Here is a 19837-nt window from a genome sequence, read left to right as displayed (position 1 = left end):
AGCAGAGATCGCCCACAATGACCTAGTAGAATAAATATTGTCTCCTGGAAGGAAAGTGGGATTCCCTGGCAATGGCTGTAGGCAGTGAGGGGAGAAGTCACCTCTGGCTGAGCGTGAGAACGCCAGGTCTTCTGTCATATCCGTCGTGAAGGTGTACCTCTTGTCGATTTTAAGATTTCAAACACTCTCCTCTGGAACATAAATTCTAAGGTCTTTTCATATGTCCCCATTGCCTACCTGGTCATTAACTTTGCTCTAACAGATGGAAACTGTAGAAATGGCTCTGGGAGGCCATTTTTCTTTGCAGGAGAAATTCTGGGTCTAGTAAAGTATTTCCTTCTCTTATATTCTTACTCTTAACTTTGCAAAATAATAGGTTGTTCTGTGGAGGCAAAAGTGAGAAACCAGAAAACAATTACTGATCTATCGTGTGATGTGTTGCCATACTTTACAGCTTGAATCAATTGTGAGTAGTTTCTAGCACATAATAGAAAAAGAATTCAAGTGAATGAGTGTCAAAAAGTGAAGTAACTACGTAAAACCAGGCTGAAATCCATTAAAGATTAGTGCGAAGCAGAGGAGATAAGTATTATTTAAATGCAGGAAAGAGAATATTTGGCTATAGATTTCAACAGGGGAAAAGCAATCTGGAAGTTTGAGGTTCCACACCACAAGTTTGGTCGCTAGCCTGTATATAGCTGCACATATGTTTATGATTCTATGACTATGAAGATATATACTAGGGATAGTTTGTTAATGTGAATTGTTTGTGAGGCAAGGATAGAGTGAGGATATATGAGAAGGGCAGGGTAGGGCTGATATAGACAGGGTAAGGTGGAGCTGAGAAAAGAGGAAATGGGACCCCAAGCAAAAAAGGACAAGAAAAAAAATGTACTCTATGATCTCTCCTGTTTATAATTTGAAGTGTATATATATATATATATATATATATATATAATTGCCATTTTTGTAGACCCAATATAGTCTAAAATCAGCAATTTCATATGATTCTACTTAAATATTTATGCACACCTGTATACATACTTATAAAATGTATATGTGTACATGTGTGATACATTTAAAAATAAAGTGTGCATGCTTTAAAACTATAGGGAAATTAGATACTGTTTTCCTCAAAGCTTTGTGAATTTCCAAATGCTACCCTTGGAGGTAACTACTTTACTATAAATCAAAGCTTCTGGTATAAGAGCAGGGAACAGTGGATTACAACAAATAAAACCTTTATGTTAAAGAAAAGTAAGTTTTGCTACTACAAATTTAGATGTAAAGTTATGGTAGGAATTGTAAGCATGTTATGTAAAATATTCATCTAGTTGACTAGCTTATCTTATAAACCCCTTTTTAACTGCACCATCATGCCCTTTCCCCCCAGTACTTTGTCAGCACAATGTTAATGAAAAATTTCCCATCCTGCCTGACTAACCTTTGGCCCACTTCGGCATACACAGCCCACCAAGGGCTAATGGCCCAAATCAGACTCCACATGAGTCACAAAATATGTATTCAGAAAGCAATGCAGATCAAAAAAGAAAATCCCCTATCTTGTTGACAAGTCAGTTTTGGTGGGCATTTGCTGCTCATCCCAGTTTCCTAGGCAACCAGCTTCCAGACCATCCTGAATTACAGGCTGTCCTCTCTGCCCACTCTCCATCACAAGCTTGTAGCAACTGAAGGGGCAACATACAATTTATAACAGTTAACTCTGGGAATAAATAGTCTGTCAGCCACGAGAACATAACTGACACACCCAAAGACCTTGTTCTGCTCCCCAGTGCTGGCTATTGTCGACAACAATTTCTTAATAGGATTTTACAAGTGGTAGCTAATACGTATGCAAGAATAATTTACACACGTCTTACACATAGTTTGGTATTTCACTTGCGGAAAGGATGTGTGTATTTATGCAGAACCATTGTAATCATCCCTACACACTAAAGTACTGAGTTCTCACTGTTTGCATTCCCAAAATTTAAACTCGTATTTCAGGAATACTTCATCTTGTCATTGTTTGCATATGACTATTCCTTAAAAAGACATTTGAAAATGTGCTGGTTTTAAATAATAAATGTGGATTTTCATACTGTTTCTATCTTTCTTGTTTATGTGTAGAGGCCATGGAGTGGAGTGGTTTAATGTATGGACTTTCAAATGTACAGACAGAGTTTCAGTTTCTGGTTTGGCCATTTTCTTACATATATGACCTTGAACAAGTTGCCTGACCTCTGTTGTTTTCAATTTCTCATCTGTAAAATGGGGACATTAATAGAATCCATCTTACAGACTTCTTGTGAAGAGTAGAAGAGATATTGTGTATAAAAGTTCTCAGCATAGTATCTGCCATGTAACCAATTTTATCTAGATGTGAGTTGCTATGTACTTGGCCAGTCTAAGTATAATACCTTGGCTGTCCCTGAGAAATTGACCCCAGCCTTAGTAGAGGCTAAGAATTACTCAAGGAATAGAAGTAGAGGTTTCTGAAAACAAGACCTGGGAACTCGAACCCGCCATCAGCTGTATGACTTTGAGTAGCTGCCTCAAATTCTCAGGGCTCAACTTTCTCAAATAATAGATTTGTGCCTGCCTTATGCTCCCCACTTGGTAGTAGAGTGCCATTCAGAATGTGTCCTCAATAAAGAGGACACAACAGAAGAGAAAATGCAGACTCAATCAGTATAACCACCTACTAAAGATTCTGGATTTACGTATTCCCACACAGACTATAACGACGTTATTTCTAAGTTGGGTAACATTTTCTTAGCAAGGTGGCTTTATGGTTATTACTACAGTATGAGCTTTTCAAAAGTTCCATCTAGGAACTTGTAAACAAAGACGCTGGAAATTTAATTGGATTGTATTTTAAAGAACATTATGAAAATTTCATTTTAATCTAAAGTGAACATGTGTAAAACACAAACCATCTCCTGATATTTCATACTTTACTTGAAAATGGACTGAAAGCCATCTGAGTTTTATTTTCTTCTTGATAAATTGGCACTAACTCTTTTGTGGGGGGGCATTTTTATTTTTAAAGAGATCGATCTATAGAAATGTTCCAGTGCAAATACAGCTTGTATTTGTTGAGAAAAGAAAGACTTGATAAAATATCGATACTAAATCAATAAAAGAAATATTTTATTAAGGCTGATAGATGCAAATAAATAATATAAAAATAAACTGTTTCGGTGGGGAGAGATACTGGGGCTAGGTGGTTAAAATGTTTACGAAGTGTATATTTTATTGATTAGTCTCCATGCCTCATGCTTCCTTTTCCAAATATTCTGCAACTTAAACTAATTAACCCTTAAATGCACCTTCTGAGCTAGATATAGTTGACTGTGTCTTGCAAACTCCAAAGCAGTTTTCTGCTGACTCCATATTCTCACCACAGTATGTGTCTCTCTTCTTTATTTTATTTACATTGGCAAGCAGGAAAAGGTTCCAAGGACCTAAGCCATGATTTTAAGGCATTGGAATAAGAAAGGCAGACAAAAACACTCTTCCTAATATTCCAGCTCCTTGATCTGTAAATGCACAGAGCATCACTGAGAACCAAAGCACTGAATTCCTGAATTTAAAAGAGAGAGAGAGAGAGCACCCTCTTGTCATTATCTGGAATGCCACCATTTAATTTTCATGAGTACAGTTTACTTTCCTTTAGTGAAAGTCTTGAGGGGTTGATAATTCATCTTAGGCAAAGGATTTTCACAGCAAGTCCCCAGATGACTGCCAAGAGAGCAAAGGCATAGCTCATTTTCTCCTCCGAATCTCACAGCCTGGATTTATTTGACTCGAAGCTGACAAGCCTGCCTCAGGAGACAGTCCAGGAGATAAGACAAAAGCTGCCTCGAAGCTTTCCTCTGAAAGGCTGAGCCATCACTTTTTATGTCAAACCCAAAGTGCATCAGAGGACAGCAGCAGGGTTTTCTGCTTGGAAGCACAACCACAAGACATCACAGCTAACTCATCTCTTCTTTTGGTATCAGTGAATTTGCATCCAGTGAGTCCACATTTTTATTTTATTTTATTTTATTTATTTATTTTTTTGCGGTACGCGGGCCTCTCACTGTTGTGGCCTCTCCCATTGCAGAGCACAGGCTCCGGACGCGCAGGCTCAGCGGCCATGGCTCACGGGCCCAGCCGCTCCGCGGCATGTGGGATCTTCCCGGACCGGGGCACGAACCTGTGTCCCCTGCATCAACAGGCGGACTCTCAACCACTGCGCCACCAGGGAAGCCCAGTCCACATTTTTAAATGCTGCTAATCCAACTGTAGCAAATTTCACCACCACCACCAGGGGATGAGTTCTTTGAACTTGCATCCAGTAAGACAAGTGAGGCATCATATTACCTTTTGCACCCCAAGACTCTCAGTCACCCAGATGTTGGTCAGTGAGAAAAAGATGGGAATTTCCATTTGCTCCACCGTCAGCTAACTCTGAAAGAGAAGAAAAATATTTAATTATAACAAGCTAACACATAACACATCATTGAAAATATTCTGTTTGGCAACAGATTTTTTATGTGCCTAATATTCCCCTTTACCCTTCAGAATCTGAAACTAAGATTTTTCTGAGTCTTCACCAGAATTGTGATACTTCATCATTCACTGAATAAGCATTTCATTTTAAACAGTATAAACGTTCAGATTAAACTGCTACAAAAATGATCCCCAAGACACAGACACTGGCAATCAATGTCCTCCTATATTTTAAATATTATTTATGCAACAAAAATCAACATGACAAAACAGTACGAACAGTTTTTGATACAAGTTCGCTAGAATGGGATTTGTCATAACCTGCATTTCCTAGTCACAAGTTAGTTTCCAAGAAAGCTGGTAAATAGTAAACTCAGATGCCCCTTGGCCATTTTCAGCTGAAGGAAACAGAAGGAGAAATCCATTCTATGATTAATGTAATGTCCCAGTGAGTACTAGTTCTCCACCACTTCTTAGAAACATTGTCATTATGGATGTTGCTGTCAGCAGATGGGGAATAGTTCTTTTTTCAATTTATTTTTCATTGACATAACATTGGTTTAAACATTATATAGTTTTATGTGTACAATATTATATTTTGATTTCTGTATACCCTATAGCATGCTTACCACCAAAAATTTAGTTTCTATTCAGCATCATATAGTTGGTTCCCGTTTATCCATTCCATCCTCCCCTTGCCCCCTTTTCCTTCTGGTAATCAGTACTCTGTTCTCTGTATTTACATGTTTGCTTTTGTTTGGTTTGTTCATTTGTTTGTTTGCTTGCTTGTTTTTTATATGCCATATAAAGTGAAATCATACAATATTTTCCTTTCTCCATCTGACTTATTTCCCTTATTTCCATCCATGTTGTCACAGATGGCAAGATTTCATCTTCTTATGGCTTAGTATTCCATTGTGTACATGTACCACATCTTTTTTATCCATTCATCCACTGATGAGCACTTAGGTTATTTCCATATCCTAGCTATTGTAAACACTGCTACAGTAAGACCTGAAACCATGAAACTTCTAGAAGAAAGCACAGGCAGTATGCTGTTTGACATGTCTTAGCGATATCTTTCTAGCTATGTCTCCTCAAGCAAGGGAAACAAAAGCAAAAATAAACAAATGGGACTATATCAAACAAAAAAACTTTTGCACAGCCTAGGGAACCATCAACAAAACAAAAAGACAACCTACCACATGGAAGAAGATATTTGCAAATGATATATCCAATAAGGGGTTACTATCTAAAATATATCAGGAATAGTTCTTTTTTTTTTTTTTTTTTTTGCGGTAGGCGGGCCTCTCACTGTTGTGGCCTTTCCCCTTGCGGAGCACAGGCTCCGGACGCACAGGCTCAGCGGCCATGGCTCACGGGCCCAGCCGCTCTGCGGCATGTGGGATCTTCCCAGACCGGGGCACGAACCCGTGTCCCCTGCATCGGCAGGCGGACTCTCAACCACTGCGCCACCAGGGAAGCCCAGGAATAGTTCTTTTTAATCTGCTTTATCATACATAGTCATTTCTCCTTTTTAATAAAGACCAGGCCCCCAACTAAATTGAGGTAGACTGGTTAGACCTAATATTTGAACACACTGGATTCATTGTCTGCTCAAATATACCCTTTCCGCTATTGGCTGGCCAGATTACAGGCCTCAGGCATTCCACTCTAATCCACATGGTCATTTGTTACTAATTCAAACTCTTTGCTAGGAAGATGCAATTATTTACTTTCTGCCTAATGGCTTAGACAGCATGGTATACTTCCTGTGATGGACTCTTGTCTGAGGATATTGCCCCTCAGGGCTAGCTTATCTGACACCTGCATCCAGCCCAGCCGCCCGTTTTTCACTGATGCCGCTGCTACACTGACCATGCTGTCATGCTGAATGCGCCCAGTTTGTGATTTGGCTGCTGCGAGTTCTAATTCTGTCCTTTTTACAAATTCTCAGTGTGTCAATGAATACGTTTGCGTCTTTCTTCCCCAATTTCCTAACCAGAAAATGTTGAATGACAGTACTAAGCTACTTCAGAAGACTCTTCTGAGTAAAAATAAGCCCCATCCTCTTTCAGATATAAAAAAGCACTTCCGAAGTATTTAATATTGTTAAATACTCACATTAAGTATCGAGCAGTCATTTATGTAAAAAAAAATCAAAGAAACATACCTTAAGGTGAATACCACCTACATAAAAATTTTAGCCTATTTTTAATTTAAAAAGTAACATATATCCACAGCAAAATATCTTTAAAATTTAAGAAGGTAGACATGGACAGTAAGTCCTCCTACCTAAGATCCTAGGCTAAGATACAGGGAATAAACCATTTTTAAGAATATCCTGAATATCTTCATGGAATTCTTTGTGCCTTTATGGGCAGACATGCACGAACTTTTTTTTACAGTCCAACTTAATGTGTATTTTAGGAATGACTTATAAGCCTGTCAACAGTTAATTATTTACATGTCATTTCTTACTTATTAATAGACTTTCTTTTCTACAACAGTTTTAGGTTCACAGAGAAATTGAGTGGAAGGTACAGATTTCCCATATACCCCCTGCTCCCACATACCTGTAGCATCCCCCATTATCAACATCCCCAGCAGAGTGATACATCTGTAGTACACCCGAAGTCCATAGTTTCCATTAGGGCTCGCTCTTGGTGTTGTATCTTTCTTGTTGGACGGATGTATAAGGACATGTGTCCACTCTTATAGTAACATACACAGTAGTTTCACTGACCTAAAAACTCTTTCACACACACCTCTATCCACCAAATTTGCCCGATTTTTATGAGGTTGCTGTCTGGTGAATCCTAAGGTAGCATCAAAATAAAGCTCCTTTCCTTCCTTCTGCTCTTGCTGGGAGACTGCCAGCCCTGTCCTCCACCTACTGGACCAAGATGATTCGATGGTTGTGGCTCCTGTCCCACGACCTCCGCAAGTCAGCAGGTCCAGGTCCATGCCCCACCTCATGTCTTGTTTAACAGCAAATTGAACAGGCTAAAATTCCCAGCAGTTGCTTTTCGTTGGGAGGAAAGTTAAAGAAGAAAGCAAAAAGCCCTCCGAGATACCTCAGCTTTTTGTTCAACCCAACATTTGGCATCCATCTCATCCTCCCCTTCCCCCCAAGCCTTGATGAAATTCCTGATGCTAATAGCTAAGCTCCAAGCTTATCCTAAGCTCTAGGGAATTATACAGACAAATTACTACTCTCTGTGAATGTATAATCGAGGGTAGAACTGCCTTTGCAAAGCAATCCATTCGGTACCGTACTGGGTGACATACTATAGGTCATCACAAACCAGCAAACATGTCCCAGGACTGCCAACATATTTATACTTGAAGAATATATATAGCATTTATTCACAAAACCTGAACAGAGTGAATATTAAGGTGAATATCACCAGCCCCAGTCACTTTCCATGCCAACATTAAAAATTAGAGCTCCTATCTTAGCCCCTTGGATTATCAGATCTGGCTCTGTCAATCAAAAACAGTATCACACATCATGTGTTATCTTACAGTTGCTCACAGCTTTAAAAGAAAATCTCACTCTCTGGAGCCTGAAATTACAGACACTGACGCTTATAACATTGTTCTGAAGAGTTAGACAACTTAAAATGAAATGCTTACTTTGTCATATGAGTCCAGATATTTTCCTGTCTTTCAGGGAAATGTCACAAGAAGGTGAATCTCGTCTGGCTTAGTCTTATTGCGGAAGTAATGGTAGTGCACAAGATATAATATCTCTTCCAACACCCTAAGGGCCAAATTATCCTTGTCACTCTACATTGCACATCTCTTTTATGGAGAATTTCAGTTATTACTCTTCAGCATAGTGTTTACAAACACTCAGCAAATTATTATTCAGTAGATGAGAGGAAATGGGAAGGATACCAAAAAAAGTAATTTAACTAAGACATTAAGTAATGTGAAAAGACTAATTAGAAGTGTGACTTGCCCATCATTTTCCCCAAGAACTTCCACATGAGACTCCTTTCTCCTAAGTTTCAAAAACAAATGTGGTACATACAATAAATAGACTTGAGAGTTATCTAAAATGAACACCTGAAGATGTAATGCTGGCCTTAATGTAATCAACAGAAACCAGAGGACTAGTCCAGTGACCTCTCTTCTAGAAAGCAGCATGGTGTGGTATTGATTGTGGATCATTTCCACTGAACTAGTTACCTGGTTTTTTAAATAGGTGCTTAAAAGAGAAGCTTCCATTACCTGGAATTGGCCCTCTTAGGCACCTCCCCGAGACTGTATCCTCTTCTTGGGACACTCCTCCTTCTGGCCCTGAATGTGGATGCCACCTTCTCATCTTGAGGGTCTCAGCTCAGATATCCCCTCCTCAAAGAGTCCTTCTCAGATCTTTTTGTGAAAAGCAGCGGGGTCTCAGCCGTATCCAGTTTCTCTCCTCCACAGTGCACTCTTCATTCCCTTCAGAGCCCTTATCACTATCTGTGTTACCTTCTTTGTTTTTTGTTTCTGGCCTCACCTATTCCTATAAGAATGTAAGCTCTTGGGGGAAGGGGCTTTGCTGTTTCACACTGTTGTATCCCCAGTTCTTGGTACACAGTATCTGGTATATCATGGGTGAATAATACAATTTTTAGAAATTAATAAATGAAGGAATGATTGAATGGATGATTGGATGGATGGGTGGATAGAAGATACTAGTAAGAATTACATTCAGAGTAATGTACTTACTAGTGATTCAGAGTAAACCTTTTGCACTCATGTAGACTTGTGTATCTCTCTCCTCAGTAGCTGGGTTATCATAAGATTTCTGAACCTGTTTTGTTATCTGTAAATTGGGGATAATTAGGTTTTTCTCATAGAACTGTTATAAAGATTAAATGCAATAATTTATATAAAATGAATTTCACATATAAAGCTAATAGTAACTGCTTAGTAAGTAAAGGATATCCACATTAATACTTCATATATAAAACCAGCCTGTAGTCACATAGGAAATTTTTGTCTTATCAAATATGAAAAAAAACCACAAAATACTTTCAGATCTAGTTGTCAAGTTTCAACTAAGTCGGAGAAAAAGCTATAATAGACTGGACTTCTCTACCTTAAAAAAAAAAATTGGAGGGTTTCCCTGGTGGCGCAGTGGTTGAGAGTCCGCCTGCCAATCGGGGGACACGGGTTCGTGCCCCAGTCCAGGAAGATCCCACATGCCGCGGAGCGGCTGGGCCCGTGAGCCATGGCCACTGAGCCTGCGCGTCCGGAGCCTGTGCTCCGCAACGGGAGAGGCCACAACAGTGAGAGGCCTGCGTACCGCAAAAAAAAAAAAAAAAATGGAGCTGGCAGGGGTATTAAGCTTGAAATTGCACTGCTAACTGGTTAAGTCTTAGATATATCTATGCTTCCTTTGGATGCGGGTGGAGACAGCAAGAGGGAAGAGAAGATCATGTGAGAACATATTATGGAAGCAAAAAAACACAACTCTGACATTTACTAAATTATTATACACCTAGATCCTATTATAATTATTTTTCTTAAAATTCAGAAACTTTATTGCTGATTTCTTTTAATAAAACTTGCAGGGGCTTCCCTGGTGGCGCAGTGGTTGAGAGTCCACCTGCCAATTCAGGGGACACGGGTTCGTGCCCCAGTCCGGGAAGATCCCACATGCCGTGGAGCGGCTAGGCCCGTGAGCCATGGCCACCAAGCCTGCATGCCCGGAGCCTGTGCTCCACAACGGGAGAGGCCACAACAGTGAGAGGCCCACGTACCGCAAAAAAAAAAAAAAAAAAAAAAAACTTGCAGAATATATTTTATCCCAGTGCTATTTAAATTTCTAAGTACATTTGGACAGTATATATGCATTTTAAAAATGTATGTGGAAAGAGCCAATTTTATTATAAGACGCGAGGAGTTCTGCGTTATTTCTCATTGGTGCAGAACTAATTGGCTTTTCCCATTCATTGCACAAATATTTGTTTTTCCATTTTATCATCCTTATAATTGCAGTTGAAATTAAAAGAGGGCACAACCACCTGGCAAAATCTGGAGCAGGAAGCTTTGCACTTCCCAGCATCCTAGCCACATTGGCTTCCCAAGCCTCAAGAACCACTGTGATAGAAGTCATTCCTCTCCATAATGTCACCCCATTGATGGCACTAGTTTTCCATTTGCATCTCCAGTTATACCAGCATTTGGGGAATTTTTTTGAGTTGAAAAGAAATTCCTAAAATATACATGTTATCGTTATCTAAGACTCCAGACGTAGAAATGAATATTGGTGGTATAAACTCCTGGTTCCTCCACTGACCACATCAGAGTCATGCACATCTGGGCTGGTGTCTCTTCATGTGAAGTAGAGAAGGAATAATGAAAGTATAGGAGAATGGAAAATTTTAAAGGAAAGAACCAAAACCCATAAGACAAAGTTTTACATATCCAAATTTGGGGACTAGATTCCAGAATCTCAATAGATGCAACAAAGAACTTTCTTAAACACCTACATTTCTTATCCTGACAAAATCCTGGGTATATACTGATACAACCAATTTGGGATCTCCTGGCTCCCTGAAAGATTTGGCTTTAACCCCAAATTCCATGGCCTATGGGCATCCAAAGTCTCCCCTGTATTTTGGCAACTTCCTTGGGCATAAGGTTCAGGCGGGTGTCTGCCTTCAGCTTCTGTTTCTATGTAGCCATGTATTAAACCAGAAAAGAAACTTTCCTTCATTTTTTCACAGAAGAAATCTATGCACACAGTGCATTGATGAATGTAGCAGACTTATTGAAGATTGCAGGCTAAAATGAAGAAAGAAGTTAAATTTCAGCTATGTAAAAAATCTAAACTGGACCTGTAGTCATCATTGTTCTGAAAAGATACATCAGTTATCTTACTAAAGGACTTAAGGTTTTCCATGATCTTTTACTCATCTTGTCTCAATCTCTGCATCTTGCTGACATCTATCTCTTTATTCTTTTTATTTTATTTTCTCTTCTTCCTCTTGGAATCACAGCAAATTCTTAAATTTATCCCACTCAGGGTAATTCAGGGATAATCTTCTATTGCCTGATTAGTCAGCTCTCAACCCTCACACTGAGATGCCTATCAAGATATTTTCCCAAATGAGAAGAGTTTTCTCACTGAATATAATTCTGATGCTAGAATTTTAGTATCACAACTCCCCCCTCCCCAGTTCATTAAATAGTGCTATATATGTGGCAGTCTTTACTACCATTCCCTGATTTTTATTCTCCTCTCTTTCTGGACACAGGGGAGAACTTCTCTGCCCTCTTGAGACTGGATGCTAATTCAGCCCAATGGGCTGAGAGTGAAAGTTACATGAATTACTTTCTGTTTGAGGTATTGAAATGTCAGTGTGAGATCCCCCAGTATTGATTTTGCCCTGTGATTTTGACAACCACAAAAATCTGCGTAGAAGTTGAGTCTGCCTCATCCTGGGTACCTAAATGACAACAGTGAATCAGCAGAGCCTCCCTACTGACCTGCACTGGACTTGTAAAACAAAGAGAAACAAATCTTCACTACTGTGAGCATCTAGGATCTGTGGCTTGTTTGTTTTTACAGCATAACCTAGCCTCTTCTGACTTATACAGTGTTCTTATCACAAAGGCTTGACACAAACCTCACTCTCCTCTCCCTGCAGTAAAAGACTGCATCCCCTTAAACCAGATTTTACTCTCAGGGGAATGAGCACTTAAACCAGTTTCTACTTATTGACAATGTTCTCTTTGAGTCTTAAGGCCTGAAAAGGCATCATTTTTGGAGAATTTGCTCACGGGAATTAGTGGATCTTTTTGCCCATCCACTCCCCGCCGGAGTTTTGCTTCTGCTTTGGACATTGCCTACCAAGAGCCTATCAAGTTGCAACTAACCAAGCACTTGCTTCTCAACTGTGAACAGAAGGGAGGTTTCCCCACAGCAAGTCAATATACATTTTTACTGGCCAGTAATACCCAGTGCAGAGTCTTTGCTCATTTTCTTCATCAATAGTTCCCGATGTCTTAGTGTCCTTTCTGTACCACCACATCTCAAAGTGAATTGAGAAATTAAAGTAAGCAACTATCTTGTATGTGAGGTATATTAAGAATGACATGTTATGTTCTAAATTAGAAAGTGATGATATTGCATATATATATAGATGTACTAAAAAGCCTTGAAGTGACTACATAAAACAAGTGGTAAAACAAAGCTCAAAAAATCTTAAAAATGACAAAGTGAAATATATGACTTCTTTAAAAAAAGTATAATTTTAAAAACCAAATACTGCTTTATGTTATGAAACTTTCATATTATGTTACACACAAAAGATACCATAAACTTTCATTTCAGTATTTCAAGAAGTATGTTCATATCCCTCAGGTATTAATGACTAGGAATGAAATTAGTTCATTCAGGTTTCTAATTAATTTACATTTAAAGATTCCATCCATCGTGTGTTATTTTAATATTGATGGCCTATTTATGTAAATGTCATCGTTAGTCTTATTCCGATGTCTGTTTATTCGTTGCATAAAATCAGGGAGGTCACATTTTTAAAACATGAAGGCTTGTGGTCAGGGGAATAGACCTTTAGTCTCTGTGTCATCTGAGTAAAATGGGAAAGCTTAAGTATTGGCACATTCTGTCTATTGTCATGTTTTAAAACTTAGGCCCAGGAGAGAGTGGTTAATTTCTCAGTGGCAAGAAGCAAATAGTATAGGTAGAGGAGACAGAACCTGGCCTGAAGCCTGCCCTCTAACTTGAGACAGAAGATGCGGAAGCTTCCCTTTCGTTCATTTGACAAATGTCTGTTGCATACCTACTTTATACCAAGAAATGTGCTCACTGCTGCCTGCAATGGTAACCAAGTCCGGCAGGTCTCTCTCCTATGGAGTGTGTATTCTAATGGTAAAGAGGAATGCCCAGGACAATGTCAAAAACCATGCAAACTTAGTCATGATTTAAGGAGCAATTGATTCAAGGATTCCCATACAGAGGAGCAGTGCCCCATGGAGGGGAAGGGAGACCGAGGTCCTCTGTGGAGTAAAGGCAGAGCGTGAGCCTCAACAGGAACACAGGGCGCTGTGGTCCTCACTTGTCAGAAGGGAGACTTAGACTTTGATGAGGGATCAGGCAGGGCTCAGGCAGCTCGGAGGTCTTCAGTGGAACACACAGAGACTGAGCGTGGTGTAGATCCTAATACCAAGTCCTACTAAATGAGAGTGTGAGAATCTTTGAATTTTCCTGCCTCAACTGTGACTTCATCTGGGGCCCTCAGTGGACGTCAGACCTCAGAGGTAGAGTCCTTATAGATGGTGAGCCCAGCTGTTGGAGGCTGTGATGAGTACAGACAAGGAGGGTCTGTATGGCAGTGGTGAAGGGTATGAGCCCTGGGAGCAGAAAACCTGGGTTGGAATCCCAGTTCTGCCACGCATGAGCTAGGTAACTTTGGGCAAGTGGCGTAATCAGTGTCTTTAGGTGTAAAATGTCAATGATTATAATAAAATCTAATTTATTGGATTGTTGTGATTATTAAATGAGATAATATATGAACAGTGCTTAGAATATTGCCTCACCCTCCACAAACTCTTAATACGTTGCCTGTTATTAAAGATGCCAGGGCCCAATCTTTGCAGCAGCAAATAGATCTCTCGATCTCATTTCCCCACATTAAGGTCCCTACCGTAGACCAATTAGAGTGAGTCTACAGGCCAGACAAAAGCGAGTCTTATCATTGCTTCTAAACCTTAGTTACTAATAAGTAATTAGCTTGAGTATAAATACCCAATGACTCATGTCAAATGTAAATAACTCTGATACCCTGCTTTCCATTTCAGTAAATGTCCACATGCCATAGAAGATGCTGTAAGAACACTTGACATTTTATGTTCATATAGCACTGTGCCTTCCCAGTACTATAGCTTCTACCACTTCTCAAGACACTAGGCCTCCTGAGAGCATCTTAAGGATAGGGTGTAAGCCATGCAGAATGAAACTTAGGCTTAAGGACCACACTTAGGACCAGATGATGTGAAACAACACTGTGGGGCAGGGAAGGTTGCAGTACAGAGGAAGGAAGAAGAGCTGAATGGGTGGTCAGGTTAAGACAGTAGAATAATTCTTAAGAGAATGTATTCTTCTCACATTTCCCTTAGCTTCCTCTTTGACTAAAGTGAATGTTGCAAATGAAGAGGGTTACTTCAGCAGCCAGAACCCAGGCATTGGCCAGGAGTCTTCTTTCTTGTTTGCAAACTCTGTCTAAATTATGAACGTGGAAAAGAGGCAGCATGGACTGACTCCCAAAGAATTCTAGCTCAGAGCTGGTCTCAAATGTTTCCTTAACACAAAGTGAATGAACGGAGGGGGTGAGAGACAATAGCTAATGCTGTGAAGTGCTTTGTGAATACGGTGGAACTCTGAGATTATTGTTTAGAAAACACTCTCAGCTGCTAATCTCACAGCTCATTATACATTCAAGTTTCTCTTAGCTTGTAAATAGAGCCTGCCTGGAGACTTTCCAGAACACTCTTACTGACAAAGGTGATCAAAACTTGGATCTGTCCTTTCCAAGTTAAGGCTTCAATATTGCTTGCCATGGAAGCCAAGAAAAGGGGGCTGCTATACTTGACTTCTACCAACTTTGACTCTCTGTGGGCATTGGGCCTGTCTCAGAGGCTCAGAAGTATTTGCCTGATTTCCAAACTTTGAGTGACTTTCAACTTTAACTGAATGGTTTCCACTATTTTCTCTCTATAAATTCAGCAAAATTTTACCTTCACCTAATAGCAATGAGAAGATGAATGACTCAAATTATTATTCAGATAATAAAAGACCAGGCTGATGAGTACTTTCACACATCAAAAGGAAATGATGTCTTTCAAGTGAGGAGGTATGCTTAGAGAGTGAACAGGAATGTTTAGAGACATGTACACTTTGGATGGCTGATCTCTTTTAATATGTTTGTGCAAAAAATGTGTGGTAAGGTAGAGGAATTCCCTGGCGGTTGAGTGTTTAGGATTCTGTGCTTCCACTGCAGGGGACACGGGTTCGATCCTTGATTGGGGAACTAAGATCCTTCATGCTGCGCAGCGCAGCCTAATAATAATTAATAATAATAATAAAAGGGGGGACCTGCTGTAAAATAGTACCCCAAATCTACATTAGCTTTGGATTGCTGTAGGCTTTCAAGTTCTGAATATACGACTTACCCAGTCTGGTAATGCTTTGAGAATACTCTGGTTTAAAAAAAATGATCTATTGATCTTAGAAGATTTTAATTTAGGTTAGTTCACTTAAAAGTGCAATAAACGGCAGGTTCATGTGCTGAATCAGTAAGACAGCAATGATTTTAAGAGTATCAGTCATCTGTGCTTTGAATTTAATCAAATCTCCTTACAGAGTTTTTAGACAGTATTTGAAATAACCACGTAACCTGTCTGTGAAAAGATGTTTTGAGTTGTATGTCAAAAGTTGAAAAGAAATTAGAAAGACAACTTACAGTTTTAAAAGACCAATAATGACAGGTGGGCAGTTGCTTTTATTTTGTTTGTGAGCAACTGTTGTTTTGAAAGCCTTTTTTTCCTTTTTTTGAGAGAGAGAAAAAGGGAGAGGGGGTACAATATCTGGACCCAGAAGGTTTCTGAGTTACATTTGCAAGAGTTAAAAGTCTTTACAAATGTAGTATAAAGCAATTACACAATTTTGGTAACATCTAGGAAATGAATTCTCGGTCATATTCATAAGGAAAAGGCAAATATCATAAAAAGAGAAGAAATGAGACATACCTTGCTGTTCGCATTAACTTGCGAGTTTACCTTAAAAGCCAAATATTTAGGTTGAAAGGCCTTGTACCTCTGACCTTTTCAGGTTTCAATGAAGATTTCATCCTCTTGGTTCTTGAGATGCTAGTGGCTCCCTGCTGAGATGGAGCCAGAGGACCTTCATCGCTAAGCTGAGACCTCTAGCTCTTCCTTAGTCCTATAAAGTTCATTTGGAGCCATCTTTCCTGACTGCTGTACATAAAGCAATATAAAACATTACAATATAAACTACATCTGAGGGAGTCATCTGAAATTCTGTTTCACTGGTTAATAATTAAAAGTCAAAAACCTCTCTGTAGCTCTATAGCACTCTCTATCGAGAATAAATTTTCTTGATAAGGCATCCTCCTCCCAAACCGTGGAAGCCGTTGGCATATTCTGCAGAAATGAGTTTAGTGATTAGTAAATCCTATCCTCCAGGATGTGACTCCATGGTTGAAGCTCTCATGGAGGTGACATTACATATTCAGAGTTCCCAAATTACCCACCCATTTACAAGTGCTGGAATTTAACATAAGTGTCTCTATTTTTTCATTCATAAAATGGAGATGGGCAGTAGTACCCACTACACAGGGTTGTGCAAGGATTAAACGAGTCAATATGAATGAAGCGCTCAGAATAGAGCCTGGCAAACAGAAAACACTACACATGTTGGCTATCGTTATAATTGTTACGTTTTTGCGTTACTCAGCAGAACCTTTTTACTTCACATGAATGAGAAATTCTCCAAAGGAAAAGCCCTTGTAGGAGGACAAACATGATGACAGCTAAAAAATTGTTTTTCATTACTTTATGAATCTTAAGCATTTCTAGATTGACACAACATTAATCTTCATGAGCCTAAAACCCACAAAGTAGTAGTGGGAAGGAGCCATGTTCTAAAACGTTAGGATCGTAGGCAACACTGTATGGATGGAAAAGAGCTACAGGACGTAGTTTCAGGAGTTCTAGGAAGGACTCTTGCCCGAATATTGGTCTTCTACAGTCCTGACTTATGTGTGCACTCACCCATGTCCAAACACTTTCTGCTAGTAAAACCATTGTCCCTCTTCAAATGCATATATTTGGAGAATGAACATCTTCAGTCACTATTTCCTAGGACACCTGAGTGCACACTAAGCCATCAGAATTTTTCCAGTTTCACTGTAATAGCTACCTGAGAAGAAATTTTAATGGTGGCAGGAAGAAAGAGCGATCTAGAGGACAGCCAGACTACCTACCGGTTTGTGAGATATGCTGGGAATAATGTATAATTAATAATTCTAATTTTTTATGTAAAAAAGTTAGAGGCAGACTTGAAAGTAATACCCATAATTATGCCACTCATGCATTCTGGTATTTTTTTGGAGCAGATCAGAAAAGAGCGGACTTTATAGCTTGGACACTTGGAATGGCCCATATTCTACCCTGTAGTATATCTAAGCCATAGCCCTTCTGAGCAGAAGTCACACATGGGTCACTGGCAAGAGAGCTCTTCCCTGCTCATAAAAATCTCTATAAATCTTCCCCAAGCCACTCACAATAAAAGCACACAATCAACACAATATAAGCAAAAAGAATGTGTTGACTCTGCAAATGCAGTTTCCAGTAAATCCTGAAACCCCCCTTCCTATCGGCCTACACCCAAGCACTTTCTGTATGAAAACCAGCCAATGGCTTTGCATCTGCCATTCCTCTGTCTGGAATGGTTTTCTCCAGGTCTCAGGATGACTGGCCCCTTCTCATCCTTTACTTCTCAGCTCATCTGCCACAGCCTCAATGAGCATTGACCCAATGCTCTAGAAACTGGCTCCCAACCTGTCCCCCATCTTCAGTTAGAAGAACTGTCTTTCTTCCACTTGTTGCTAATGAAATGAACTGATTTCATCTGTTTATTTATTTGGCATCTGCCTCCCTTGCCCAGAAAGAATCTCAGGGAGAGAAAGGACCTTGTCTTCTAACACTTGGTAGGTGCTCAATGCCTACTTGTGGAGGAAAAGAAAACTACCATCATGAAAGAATGCTTGTAACACGAATACTTACTTCTGTTAAGAAATAGTGCAAAGCTCTTGGAGGGCTTCGGGGTATGACCAGGAGGATCCAGGGTGAAGGGTGCACAGGGGAAGAAGTAAGTACCCTAAAATGAGCCAAGAGAACTGGAACGGAAGGCTGATGGGACGGCAGAGTGGCAAAGATAACCTTTAGCTGTTTACAAGTTTGTGTTCAACACACGCTCACTAGAGCAGTTCCTCTTGCTGGTTTTCCATTTAGAGAAACAAAGAAGGTGGTTATCTCATACAGCCTAGAATATAACTCAGATCTCCTCATTCTTATTTCTGAGGTCTCTCTAGCCGTCATTCTGGAGGGCTGACTTGGTCATTTTTCACACAGCTATGGGATAGTCTATGGCCGGAGAAGCATAGCCTACAAAAGGATGGCTTTCTGTCACCCCCATCCCCACGTATTTTCTCTGTATCCTCCAGTCTCTGGGTCTTACAGGGCTGAGAATCTGCTGAAGTAGGAATCGTGAGCCTCTGGCTCATGAAACAGCTACTTAATTCACTTTTTTAAAGCAAAACACTGTGTGGTAGGAGGGCGAGGGATTTAAAGCTGACAGGATTCAGCTTAACCTTTGATGCGGGAATTCACTCTAGTTGATTACCCCCACAGCTTAAGTGTTCAGTCACAAAACTTAATTCTGCCAGATTGATTTTCCAGGCTCTATCATCACCAGATTGTTGCTACTCCACCAAGTATACTCCCTTGGGTTCCAATGCCCTGCTGTGGAATCTGATTAGCAGTTCAGAAGAAGGGCAAGGGGGAAGGGGGCTATGAACCAGGAATGCAGGGGTTCCCCACTGGTCCTTTCAGTTGAACATGAGCATTGTTTTTCTCATCCAAATCCTAATCTAATTTCCCCTAACAATCATTTCTAGCTGTAGACAGGCAGTATGATAGCACTTTTTTTGCAGAAACTTTATAAATCATAGGAAAGAAAAGAGCCCCTGTTTTTAAGTGATATGCGTTTGAATTCTCTAATTTTTTTTTTTTTTTTTTTTTTGCGGTACGCGGGCCTCTCACTGCTGTGGCCTCTCCCGTTGCAGAGCACAGGCTCCAGACACTCAGGCTCAGCGGCCATGGCTCACGGGCCCAGCTGCTCCATGGCATGTGGGATCTTCCCGGACTGGGGCACGAACCCGTGTCCCCTGCATCGGCAGGTGGACTCTCAACCACTGCGCCACCAGGGAAGCCCCTGAATTCTTTAATTTAATGATGGCTAAGACAAGGTATCCGTTCCCACCTGGAGCTGCATCATCACTTTCTAGTGATCTAGTGATGGTTTTCTCCAGCACCTGTGGATGTCCTATGGCGCATCTGCCCTGAGAGCTTGCTAAAGAAACAAGTGAGAAAAATATAGTCTCTAAAGTCTGTCATGTTCTGGTTTTACAAATCTCTTTGCTTTATTCATCTACCGGTGTCCTCGCCTATTGTCTGAACCTCTCCCAGAGCAACTAAATTATTGTACCATTAATTTTAATTATTTTGTATATTA

This window comes from Mesoplodon bidens (genome assembly GCF_964165515.1).
Source record: "Mesoplodon bidens genome assembly, chromosome: 16".
NCBI classification, from domain to species: domain Eukaryota; kingdom Metazoa; phylum Chordata; class Mammalia; order Artiodactyla; family Ziphiidae; genus Mesoplodon; species Mesoplodon bidens.
Note: the sequence above shows the minus strand (reverse complement) of the source record.